The following is a 10,479-nucleotide window of genomic DNA, read 5'->3' as shown; positions in this document are numbered from 1 at the left end:
GCCACGTGTATTTGAGCAATCGGTACGTCACACTCGGGGGTTTCCGATTAAGCCGGGGTGTTACATCTGTTCTCTTATGGTTACTTATTTTAACAGGTAAGCAATTCAAGAAGTATTATAAGGGTTCAAGATCCTCTATCCTAGCAACACAGAAGACAAAATGGAAACCCAAAGAGTTATATTATCAAGTAGAAAACCAAAAGTTGACCCGGGCTTCTCCAACAATAGGTAGACCATCCACCCGGATCAAGCCTTTACAAGATTATCATATGTCTCTGCAGAAATTAAAAAGACAAAGGCGTTTAAGACTTCATGCCCAAAGAGCCGAGGATCCCTCCACCCTAACCACCTTTTGATAATTGTCTTTACGATCATCGATCCTGAGAATTACTACTACTATTGTTCGAACATAAACCACCAACAAAAACCATTAAAACATCATAAATAATGGGCTCGGGCCTTGTCTTCATATCCATCATCGCCCATTTCCCCGCTCCTTCCTTCACCACGCTACCATCACCATCACCAATATCCTTGATCCCCACCTATCGCTGGAATAGTGTTTTTAATCAGGAATGAGTAATGGTTATAAGACGCCTCAATGCTATAACCTCGGGATAATAATGAGTCAGCAGGCAATGGTCACATCATTTTCTCTCCAACGGTTGCGATTCGATTTCTTGGGATAAACATGACAGATGTTATCCATTCGCACCTATCATGTCTCATGTCTGGGGTAATTGTTGGGGCCAGGATTTTTGATCCTTGTGGATAAGCTATTTTTGGCGACTGTTTCCAGGAATAAAGATCCTTTATGAATAAAGGATCCTCAACAGTTAAAGACTTGGTCAAAGCGTTGAAGATTATAGAAGTTGGAAGGAGTTAAACTCGTTTATAACAATGGGTAACTGTTCAAAGATTCTCTATAGGACAATTAATGCTCTTTATGGCTACTTATTATTCAATTATATTTCTTGTAACTATATATATTGATTTGTAGCTGATCATAACACACAACACGCAGCATACTTAGAATCATACTAGCAAACACTTTGTAGTCACGATCAGCTATAATCTCACATTTTGTAATCTTTTCAAGTTCAATATAATCGGTAGTGATAGTTTTCACTACCCGAGGTTTTTATGCCGGCGGTATACTAGTTGCCAAGGGCTTTTCCTCGTATAAAATCTCGGTGTTCGTCCTTTGATATAGTCACTTTGATCATATTTGTCATACAAGCATCAATCCTCACATACGAATTTGGTTACTTGATCCTTAGACCGATTTTTGGCCAAAACAGTTATAAGGAAGGAGAAGGGACGAGTAGGTTGATAGATTTGATATACGGAAGGCTTATAGAGATGCAGGTTGAGTTGTTGAAAGATACATGTACACACAACATCACTTAGGCTCATGAATAGGATTATTATATGCAAAACAATGGGTGGGAATGTGGTGGTGGACGGGTTTGGGTGGGTTAGTGGAAGGGATTTTGCATTTTGTAGGTGATTTAACAAAGTTTTAAATTTCCTAGTTTACGTTGTACGAATTTTAACTAATCAAACAAACTCTGTTTATAATAAATTTGATTATATTTGATCCGATATTGAATTTCTGACAATACGAGTTAAAGAAACAAAATTTTGGTGGTGGTTGGTTTCGGGTTCATATAGTGTCCGACACCGGCTCTTGACCACTAACTTTTTAAATATTTCGAATCGAACCTTCTAAAAATAAGATTATAACTTGTTACTAATGTTTTTATTATAATAATAATTTTTCAAGTTATTCCAGATGCTTTGGACATTTAACTCTTATTTTTAAGTAGCCGCCGGTGTTCATTTCGCGTGACCGCTACGCGACAAAATTGAACTTTTCAAGCATAAATAAATATATCACACGTATTTGGAGTTTTGGACTAAAATAATGTCACGTTATTTATTAAATTATTTTATTTACATAAGCACGTTTATATTAGTTGTAGGATTAGGCTAATTTTTAGCCAGGTGTCAAAACCATATCCCCAATCCTTCAATTATGAGGAAAAGTTGGTAAGAACTGTGTTTATTGATAATTTGCTATTGAAGGTTAAGAAGAAGGCATTATAGGGAATTCGATTGGTTGAAATAGAGGTACTAATCTAACTTTGATTGAAATAGAAGCAACCATTTTATCATATCAGCGTTAATAATAGCATATGACTTTGATTTCAGCACAGTTTGATTGGGATAGTATATTACATAGTAGCATTGTTTCTTGCGCTTACCGTTAGTGTGTGCATCTGTTACAAAACTTAGGCCAACTATAATATCTGATTTATGCATGATGCGTCACATAAAATTAGACCCAACATTATGCAACATTTTTTTTTTCAAAATTTATTCACCAAGTGATTTTTCATGGACAAAAGCAAGTAAAAGAAGCACCTTCTACAGAAGCAATTCAAGCAGGTCAAGTAAAAATATCATTCGAGGATTGCTAAGCTTGCAGGTAGGACAATACTTATGCATTCAAGTGTTTTTATCTTAAAGGTCATTCCTTCTTTTTAATGGAACGATGAATAAACACAACTATTATACGCCAAAAGATTGAAATTTTAGAAACTCTATCTTCAACTTAAACATACTACCTCCATGAAATTGTGGATCTGCATGAACATTGTACATGAGGAGTCACATATTACAACACTTAAGTTAGGTAAAATTATGGACGAGCATGGTAAGCTTTTGATGAAAGATAGCTCATGCATCCAGGTGCGAAATTGTTTAAAAGTGTAAACTTGTAGAATGCACTTTCCTTGACTGTGGCTCAACTTTTCGTTTCCAAGGGCCAAATGCAAAGGGCTTGCTTCTTTATTATATAAATCAAACTGGCATTTCTTAAATTTTAGTGTTCTTGGTGATTAGATGCATAATTGTTGCGGATATGCATGAATCTTTGCAGATTGTGATGACTCAAGATGGCATTTTGGGGAAATTAAATTTCAAGTAAAGAGTTCTCAGGTGATAATTGTTTATGTTGTTCCTTTCTGAGGCTTTCGAAAATGAAGAATCTTGAATTGGGATTGTTTAACGGTTTGTCAATGATACATGTAGTGTGTATACTTATTGTTTTTTTACAGTTAAATTATATCTATTTTGGTTTTCTTTCTCACTTTAACAATTTATTTTGTGTTGCTTTATTTACTTCTTCGTGTTAGCTTTCCAAAATGGAGGATGTCATGGCCCTTTTGGTTTGCTGTATTCAAACATGGCTAACACGCTGTGTGCTGGATGGTAGATTTTAAGGCAAGTACATAACCTTTAATTTCTGTAACATGTATTTCCCGGACATTTTTTTTTGCATCAGATATTTATTATCAGTTGAAATTCAAATTTTACAAACCATCATTAAGATCCGCAGATGTCTATGCAAACTACTAGGCAGGATTATACTATATGTTTGATTAGTCGTATTATTGTAGTCACGTTTTTTTACTTCTAACTTAAATTAGTTATGCTATGATGTTAAATTTATTTAATTTTTTTTAGAACTCAAAGAAAATTGGTTAAGAAATTTAATCACACTGAAAACTTAAGAGTTTAAATTTGCATTTTCTTTAAATTTGCGGTGATTGGACTTTTCTAAGTTTTGTGTTTAAAAATGTTTATTTTGTTGTAGACAAATTGAATAAAAATATAGTTAAATGATATTACATTGTTTGTTATATTTTAATTAATTTATGATATTAGGATGTCAAGAGCAGCAGCTAAAATCCATCAAGAGACCTAAGACTAGGAGTGGTAGCATGTTTGTTGATGGCACACCAGTGAGATTAGCTCACATGCCAAAGTGGATCTGAGAGAAGAAATCATTGTTAAATGCGCTTTGGTAAGTTCATATGTTTGTAGTGATTCCAAGGGTTATGGCATTTTAAGTAACTAATGACATGTATACTTATAAAGTTGACTTTTTAAGTCAATCTGTGAATTTCATAGGATGTTGAAATAATGAAGGAATCCTTGTATAACAAGTATGTTGATGAACATGCATTTGTGGAATTTGGTCAGGGTGGTTGGATGAGTCATAATAAACAAGCCAAACAATTCGTGGTTGGATGAGTCATAATAAACAAGCCAAACAATTCTTAAAGTCCATTAAAAAACTACTTTTATGTATCAGTAACAATAACAAGCACACATTGTTATTTGAATATTATTTATTAAATTGAAGAAATGACTTTTTATTATTTTCCAATGAAAATGTTGCATTTGGCTAATGGGATTGAGTTAAGAGTTCATATTTGTGGAAAATTTTGACAATGTTGGCTATCTGGATTCTAGCTGTGGAAAATTTTGACAATGTTGGCTATCTGGATTCTAGCTTCTTAATGTAAGACCCCGAATCTCCGGAATCCTACAGTTGGTAATCACACAAGAAACTTATAAAAATCTAAAACAAAAAAAAATTTCGTTTTATTTAAAACCGATTCAGAGTAAATAACAGCAGAATAATAAGTGCCAAGATTCCGAAAAGTTAACAAAATTTTTAAACTCAAGGCAACTCAATTCATTTTAAAAACTAGTTCAGAGTATAAAATCAGCGGAAATTCACAAGCATCAAAACAAGATCCCAAAACCTGGGAAATATGCCCAAAGCCAAATTTAAATGCGTTAAATAATAACTTAAAAATAAACAGTCTTCATTATTAAATTTCCCGACTAGCTATGCCTTCAACCGATCGAGTAGTCTCGAGCACGTCCAAGCGGTAAGCATCCTCCTCTTAACCTGAAACTCACACTAACATACACATAAAGTTAGCTTGAGCTGAGTGAGTTCAAGTTTTAATAAACAACATTATATAAATCATTGCAAGAGTTTAAAATATAATACGGGATATGAGCAGTTAGACCATAATAAACGATAAGTGGTCATACTTATATATCGATATAATTATATCCCTAGGCATAACATCCAAGTAATAACATCAGGGTCGAGCACACTACAACCCAAACACGTAACATTCCATCCGAGTAATAACATCAGGGTCGAACACACGTACAATCCAAACACGTAACATTCCATCCACCGTATGCAAACACAAAGTAGGCATACGTAAACATCCTTAGTCGATAACGACTTATTAACATCGCCAATCATTGGCCTATAGGCCATAAGGTATCACCTGTGTATACATACTAAAATATCATCACAAAATATACCATAGTACAAGTGAGTTTATGCAAAACCATTTAAGCGGTTTATTAAGTAAAAACAGTTCGGTGTGTATGCTAGCCAAAACTTGAAAAGAGTGAAAAAGGGCCATCATGAACTCACCTGTCATGGGGCTCACAGTCAACAACGAGCTAGAGAATCCCTAAGTACTCCCACAAACCAAACGCCTGTCGGATTACGAACAATAATTACTAATGGGCCGAATCAACTCGTTTATCCTACGAGGCGTTCTAGCATGATTTGATTTACCTAAAGCCTCGGCCTTACCAAGTTAAATTGAAACAGCCCCCGGGGCCATGTATTTACCAAAACCTCCCTTAGCTAACCCCGGTGACAAAGAATTCCCAAAATACCCTCGGGGAGTTGCTAGTTGAACGAGCCTCCTCTCTTCGCCATTCGATGCCTCTGCCTTCCCTTTCTATAACATAGCCAAGCGCCCTCCTTTACAATCACTAAGAAAAAATAAATACCAATCAAACCTTATCGTATCAGTACGTCTTTATGATTTTTCCAGACCCAGGGGACTTTACTCGACCCATTCCACAGTCTCCCGCGCTGCTCAAGTAAGTGTGCGACTCCGTAGGAGGATCTCCTTCCCTTCTACCTACTATCCGTTCACACGGTTCTCAAAGCAGATGACGAGGGGTGGGCAGCAGGTACCACGAGACCTCTGTCCCACACATCTATCCAGAAGCAAGTGTAGTTCACCGGTTACACCGAATGCTCCTATCTTTTCCGGTGAGTGTGAGTGTGCAGGTATACTTCGGATGCTTCGACATAGAATAGATCGACCCAGTTCCCGTTCTTTTCCGGTGCACTCGCTTTATATCTCCGATACACAAGGAAGGACGCGGTGGGAAGAAAGGAGCCCTAGCCTCTGTCCGGCTGATCATTCCACTGGCATCTCACATTCACCCCCCGGTTTAACAGCCGCTCAAGGATGTAGTTGTAGATACGTTAGTCTTAGTGGGTCGTTGGCTCCACCTGTTATCTCTTTCTACGACATGCTGATGTCGTCGCCATATTCCATATATCACTTAGTCATCTCTGCCTCGCTGTGGGTTAGCACAGCACCATCAAGGTGGCCCAACCCAGCATTCATTCTAAAATCATGTAGTGAAATTTAGACTGCTCGACTTCGGAAGCAAATTCGCGTGTAGGCAACGCTGTCTGTCGTACCGTTGACACTATCTATTCATTGAATTTGCTTGATTCCATTTTTATATAGGCTCGCTCCCTCTTTTTGCAAGAATTCATGCACTTCCCTTTACTCCATAGGGTCTTGTTTAATAGGTTCATAGTCCAAAGCCTTCCATTTCCGTCAGATGACCCAGCCTCCCTGGCTCTTCCACCGTCTGGGCTCCCTTTCCTCCCTATGCTCCCCCGGCATAAGCCTACCACGCTTCACGCCTGCGGCGTTTTCGCCAGACGGTCTTTGACAGTAGTGTCATCCTCCCCGCTGGCTATATGGGCGGGTTGTCCCTCACTGCTGCGTTCTGTCAGGCTATGGATTACAGGAACAAATGTAGTTGAATGCAATAGCATGCGGGTTACACGTTCCATTGTGCCGAGATTTGAGGTGGAGGTGGTGATGATCACCCCAGGGTATGCGCTAGCGCCCTTGACAGGCACTCCAGAACCCGCTAACGCTCATGAAAACCCGGGTCGGTCGGTCCTCCATTCATCCGACCGGAGCTGTGGATAACGAGGCCACCTTCACAACCTTCTCCATTCTGTCCTTATGTTGTAGTAAGGTAGGGCGGTTCGCATGAGTTGTTCAACCGCCCCTTAGCCCGGTGCTCATTACGCTAGCGGGGGAACAAGCAGGGCATACATAACTAGCGGCATAGGAGCCGACTCGGCATCAGCGGCTTCATGCCGCACTGTATATGTGGTTCCGCATGTTCCACCACTTCTCCATTCATTTCCAATACTGATCGTGAGACACCATGAGCAGCAGGATGTTGAGGTCCGAAATTCGAAGTGAAATTTTTTATTTGCTCGTTCCTAGTCGTCATGGGAATGAAAGGCAGAAAGAAGAAAGAATTTATTCCCTTTTTTCTTGTCCAATACCACCAGTACGAGAAATGCATCTCCTTCGCCTAACGAGATACTTATTGAACTCGGGGAGAAAGATGCCCACCATTCTCTGTCACTAAAACCAACCTGTCCTCCTCAAACCCATCTGCCTCCGACCCGACGTGGTAGAAGCAGATCACAGCAATTGATTGCCCACAGAACATGATACGGCGCGCTTTTGCATGTTCCCATCTCTATAATTTGCGTGATGTACGACTCATAGGACGTACCACTAAAAGTCGCGGCCTATGCAGCTCGCTCTGGATTTCTGGGTAGCGGCGTAGAATAGACTAGGGATGAAATTCATCCTCCACAAAGGCAGCTTCTACTATTGTTGCACCTCCACTCTAGCCTTGATGCGCGAGGGGCTCTCGGAAAGAGGGGGAAAAGCAAAACCAAGAGGAGGTCATAGATACTATACCTGGAAGAAGTCTCTCCCGTAGGGCATTTTTCTGTAGTAATTTATTTTGGTGTTTATCGTACCCCACGGAGCGGTAATGGGCGGAAAGAGCTATGAAAGGAGTCGACGCCTTTCTGTCCCATCATAAAAGAAAGGCTTAAAGCAAAACGAGATCACTTTCGATTAAGGATCAAGCCTAGGAGGAAGCAGTCGGTGGACATGTCCCTTCTTTAAAGTAAAGGTAGGAGAGTGAGATGCCTTACAGTGACCTACACATATTAGTACAGTATACCGGGGTGGCTAGACACGTGCAAGTTTCCCTGCATGTGGCTCATCTGTGGCAGCTGGTATAGATGAAGAAAGCGGTCCTTCATGACACCAGAGTTGGATTATACTTTAGACTTGATCAAACTCTGGCTCACCTAGGAAGTCCTTTATCACAGAAAATGGAGAGATGATTTGATGTATTTTTTGAATCCAGCGTCGGGACTGACGGGGCTCGAACCCGTAGTTTCCGCCTTGAAAGGGAGGTTCTCTGACCGATTGAACTATAATCCCAGGAAAAGGAGGTGTATATCCTCCACTTTTATCTCTTCATTCGAACTTTTGACTTTCGCCGTATTTTAACAGAAACACGAATGATATACTTTATTAGATTCTGATAATTCTAAAGATTTTTAAATATCTATATAATTAGATATTTTTTAAATGCAGTAGAGTAGACTCTTAGTGGGCTAATTCATGAATTGAATCAAATGGTTTTATTTTAAAGAGTCACGCTCTTTCACTTTAAAGGCCCTAAGCTAAGAAAGAGGCTTAAGTCATCACTTCAAATCCTAGAAAGGGCTTTCTTTGAATGTTCATTATGATAAGTAGTCGATTAAGAGAACTGCTATGTCACTACAGGGTATACTCTTCCTCATGTTTCATTATACTTATTTTCTATTCTGGGACATAAATATTATACCTATTATGATATGAATCGCCAAAGTCTTACTACTTCTTAATTGTTCCATTCAGATCCGAAAAACGAGAAAGAAATCAAAAGTAAGTGGATCTGAATTGAACCATGACTATATAAGCTATTCTTAAGAGATTCAATATAGATGAAATTGTGGAAGCGGACCTTTTCTTTCCTTTTTCCACGTAAGAATTCGTCGTCCAATTGATCTGCTTGTTCCTGGATGCTCCATTGGAATCCATCGCTATTCCTTTCCTCCACCGAGAAAGGTTCATTCCGAGTCACAAGAACCATTTTTTAATTATTTTATCTTTTCGTTATGGTAATGCAATGCAAGAGGCCGGAAAGCGTGTAGTTTCTGATGATGAAAAGAGCTTTTTTTCTCTGAATCATTTTGAAACCCCGAGATTTCAAAGTTGGTAATGTTAGAAGGTCGTTATTTTTTGTCAGATACCTAAGTCGGTATATCTTTGAATGCTCAGACGGAGAGAATAAACGGACTCCTCGAGGGCTACTTAAGCCACTTTAGTGCAAACCAGAAGGATTGGAGCTGTTGGATGTTGGTGAGTGCTGCTATAACTTAACAACCTAAAAGATCTGCGTCAAACTTTAGCCACTTTGAGTTGGCCACGGGGCAACAGCCTCTGACGCCCCACACCGTTGCGACAGCAGGGGGCTTTCCCAGCAGCCTACTTTGCCAAGAGGTGGCAGGAGCGCAACGACCTAGCCCAAACCTCCTTAAACAACCTAAAGGCTTGGGCCGGTCTGAAGGAAGAAGAAAGTAAACCTTGTAAAAAAGTAGAGAGAAGAGGTAGCCTATAGACTCAAGCAACGAGCTCGGTGAAAACTCACCTAATCGTCTTGGTAGCATCAAACCAATAGAACAAAGATTAGCCCTGCGGCTGATCTACAAGCAAGGTAAGTAGGCCCTTGCGAGCGGCCCGGATGTACCTTTTAGCAGCGAGGGGAACCGGGTAAACAAAGTCACGATGAAAATGAATGGTAGTTTGATGGGCCTGCTGCTCTCAGTGGCGCTGGCTCGAATCCAGTTCGTGACAACCACAAAGCCTTTGATCATAGAATATCTCGGGACCCCCGTTGGTAAATACGGGGCTCTGGTAGCTGCACTTTTCTTATGATACATCGAATGCTTCCTCTGCTTTCAGTAAAAATCCCAAATATGATCGAGGCACTCTTTCTCTTATAGCGCTCTTACCTTCCCTTCGAGCTAGCCGGAATTAATCCATTTCTTTTGTCTATAAGAGAAAAGACGCTTATTCCTTTAAATAGGAGCGCAGCGGAGTCATGAACAAACAAGAATAGCCACTTCCTTTTCTACGCTATTTACTTTCCTCCCCTCGTGGGGAGTAGCAAGAGCCTTTATCTAATCTACTATTGAACCATCTCACCTGAAAGTCAGCGGCTACCTTAAGGCATGCGTTGACTCCAAGAGCTAACTCGATGGGACTTGCTTTCCTAAAGAGAAGACGAAGAGGATGACACTGGGGATCATTCTTACTTAAAGAAATTCCCATGAGTTGCCTTGAGCTGGTAACTCCCAAATCGATGATTCTTGGCCACTGACTTACTGCTTTCACTCAAAGGCTACTGATGCGTAAGACATTGAGTTGGGCTACTTTCTTTTCGGTAATGCCTTTCCCTGCGGTCACCTTGCCCTTCTAATTACTGGCTTGGCTATTTCGAAGGATTCTCTTCGGCGGGTGATTGAACTAAAAAATCATTTTTGAAAGCGGCACTCCTTCCTTGCTTCTCACCCCGTAGTGGGAGATTTTTTGACAATCGGTCGTAGATTCCCTGGCTTGG

The sequence above is a fragment of the Bidens hawaiensis genome, unplaced genomic scaffold (genome assembly GCF_021521415.1).
Source record: "Bidens hawaiensis isolate Kalapana, Puna unplaced genomic scaffold, B.hawaiensis_p1.1 tig00008100_1, whole genome shotgun sequence".
Taxonomy (NCBI): Eukaryota; Viridiplantae; Streptophyta; class Magnoliopsida; order Asterales; family Asteraceae; genus Bidens; species Bidens hawaiensis.
This window is presented reverse-complemented; position numbering follows the sequence as displayed.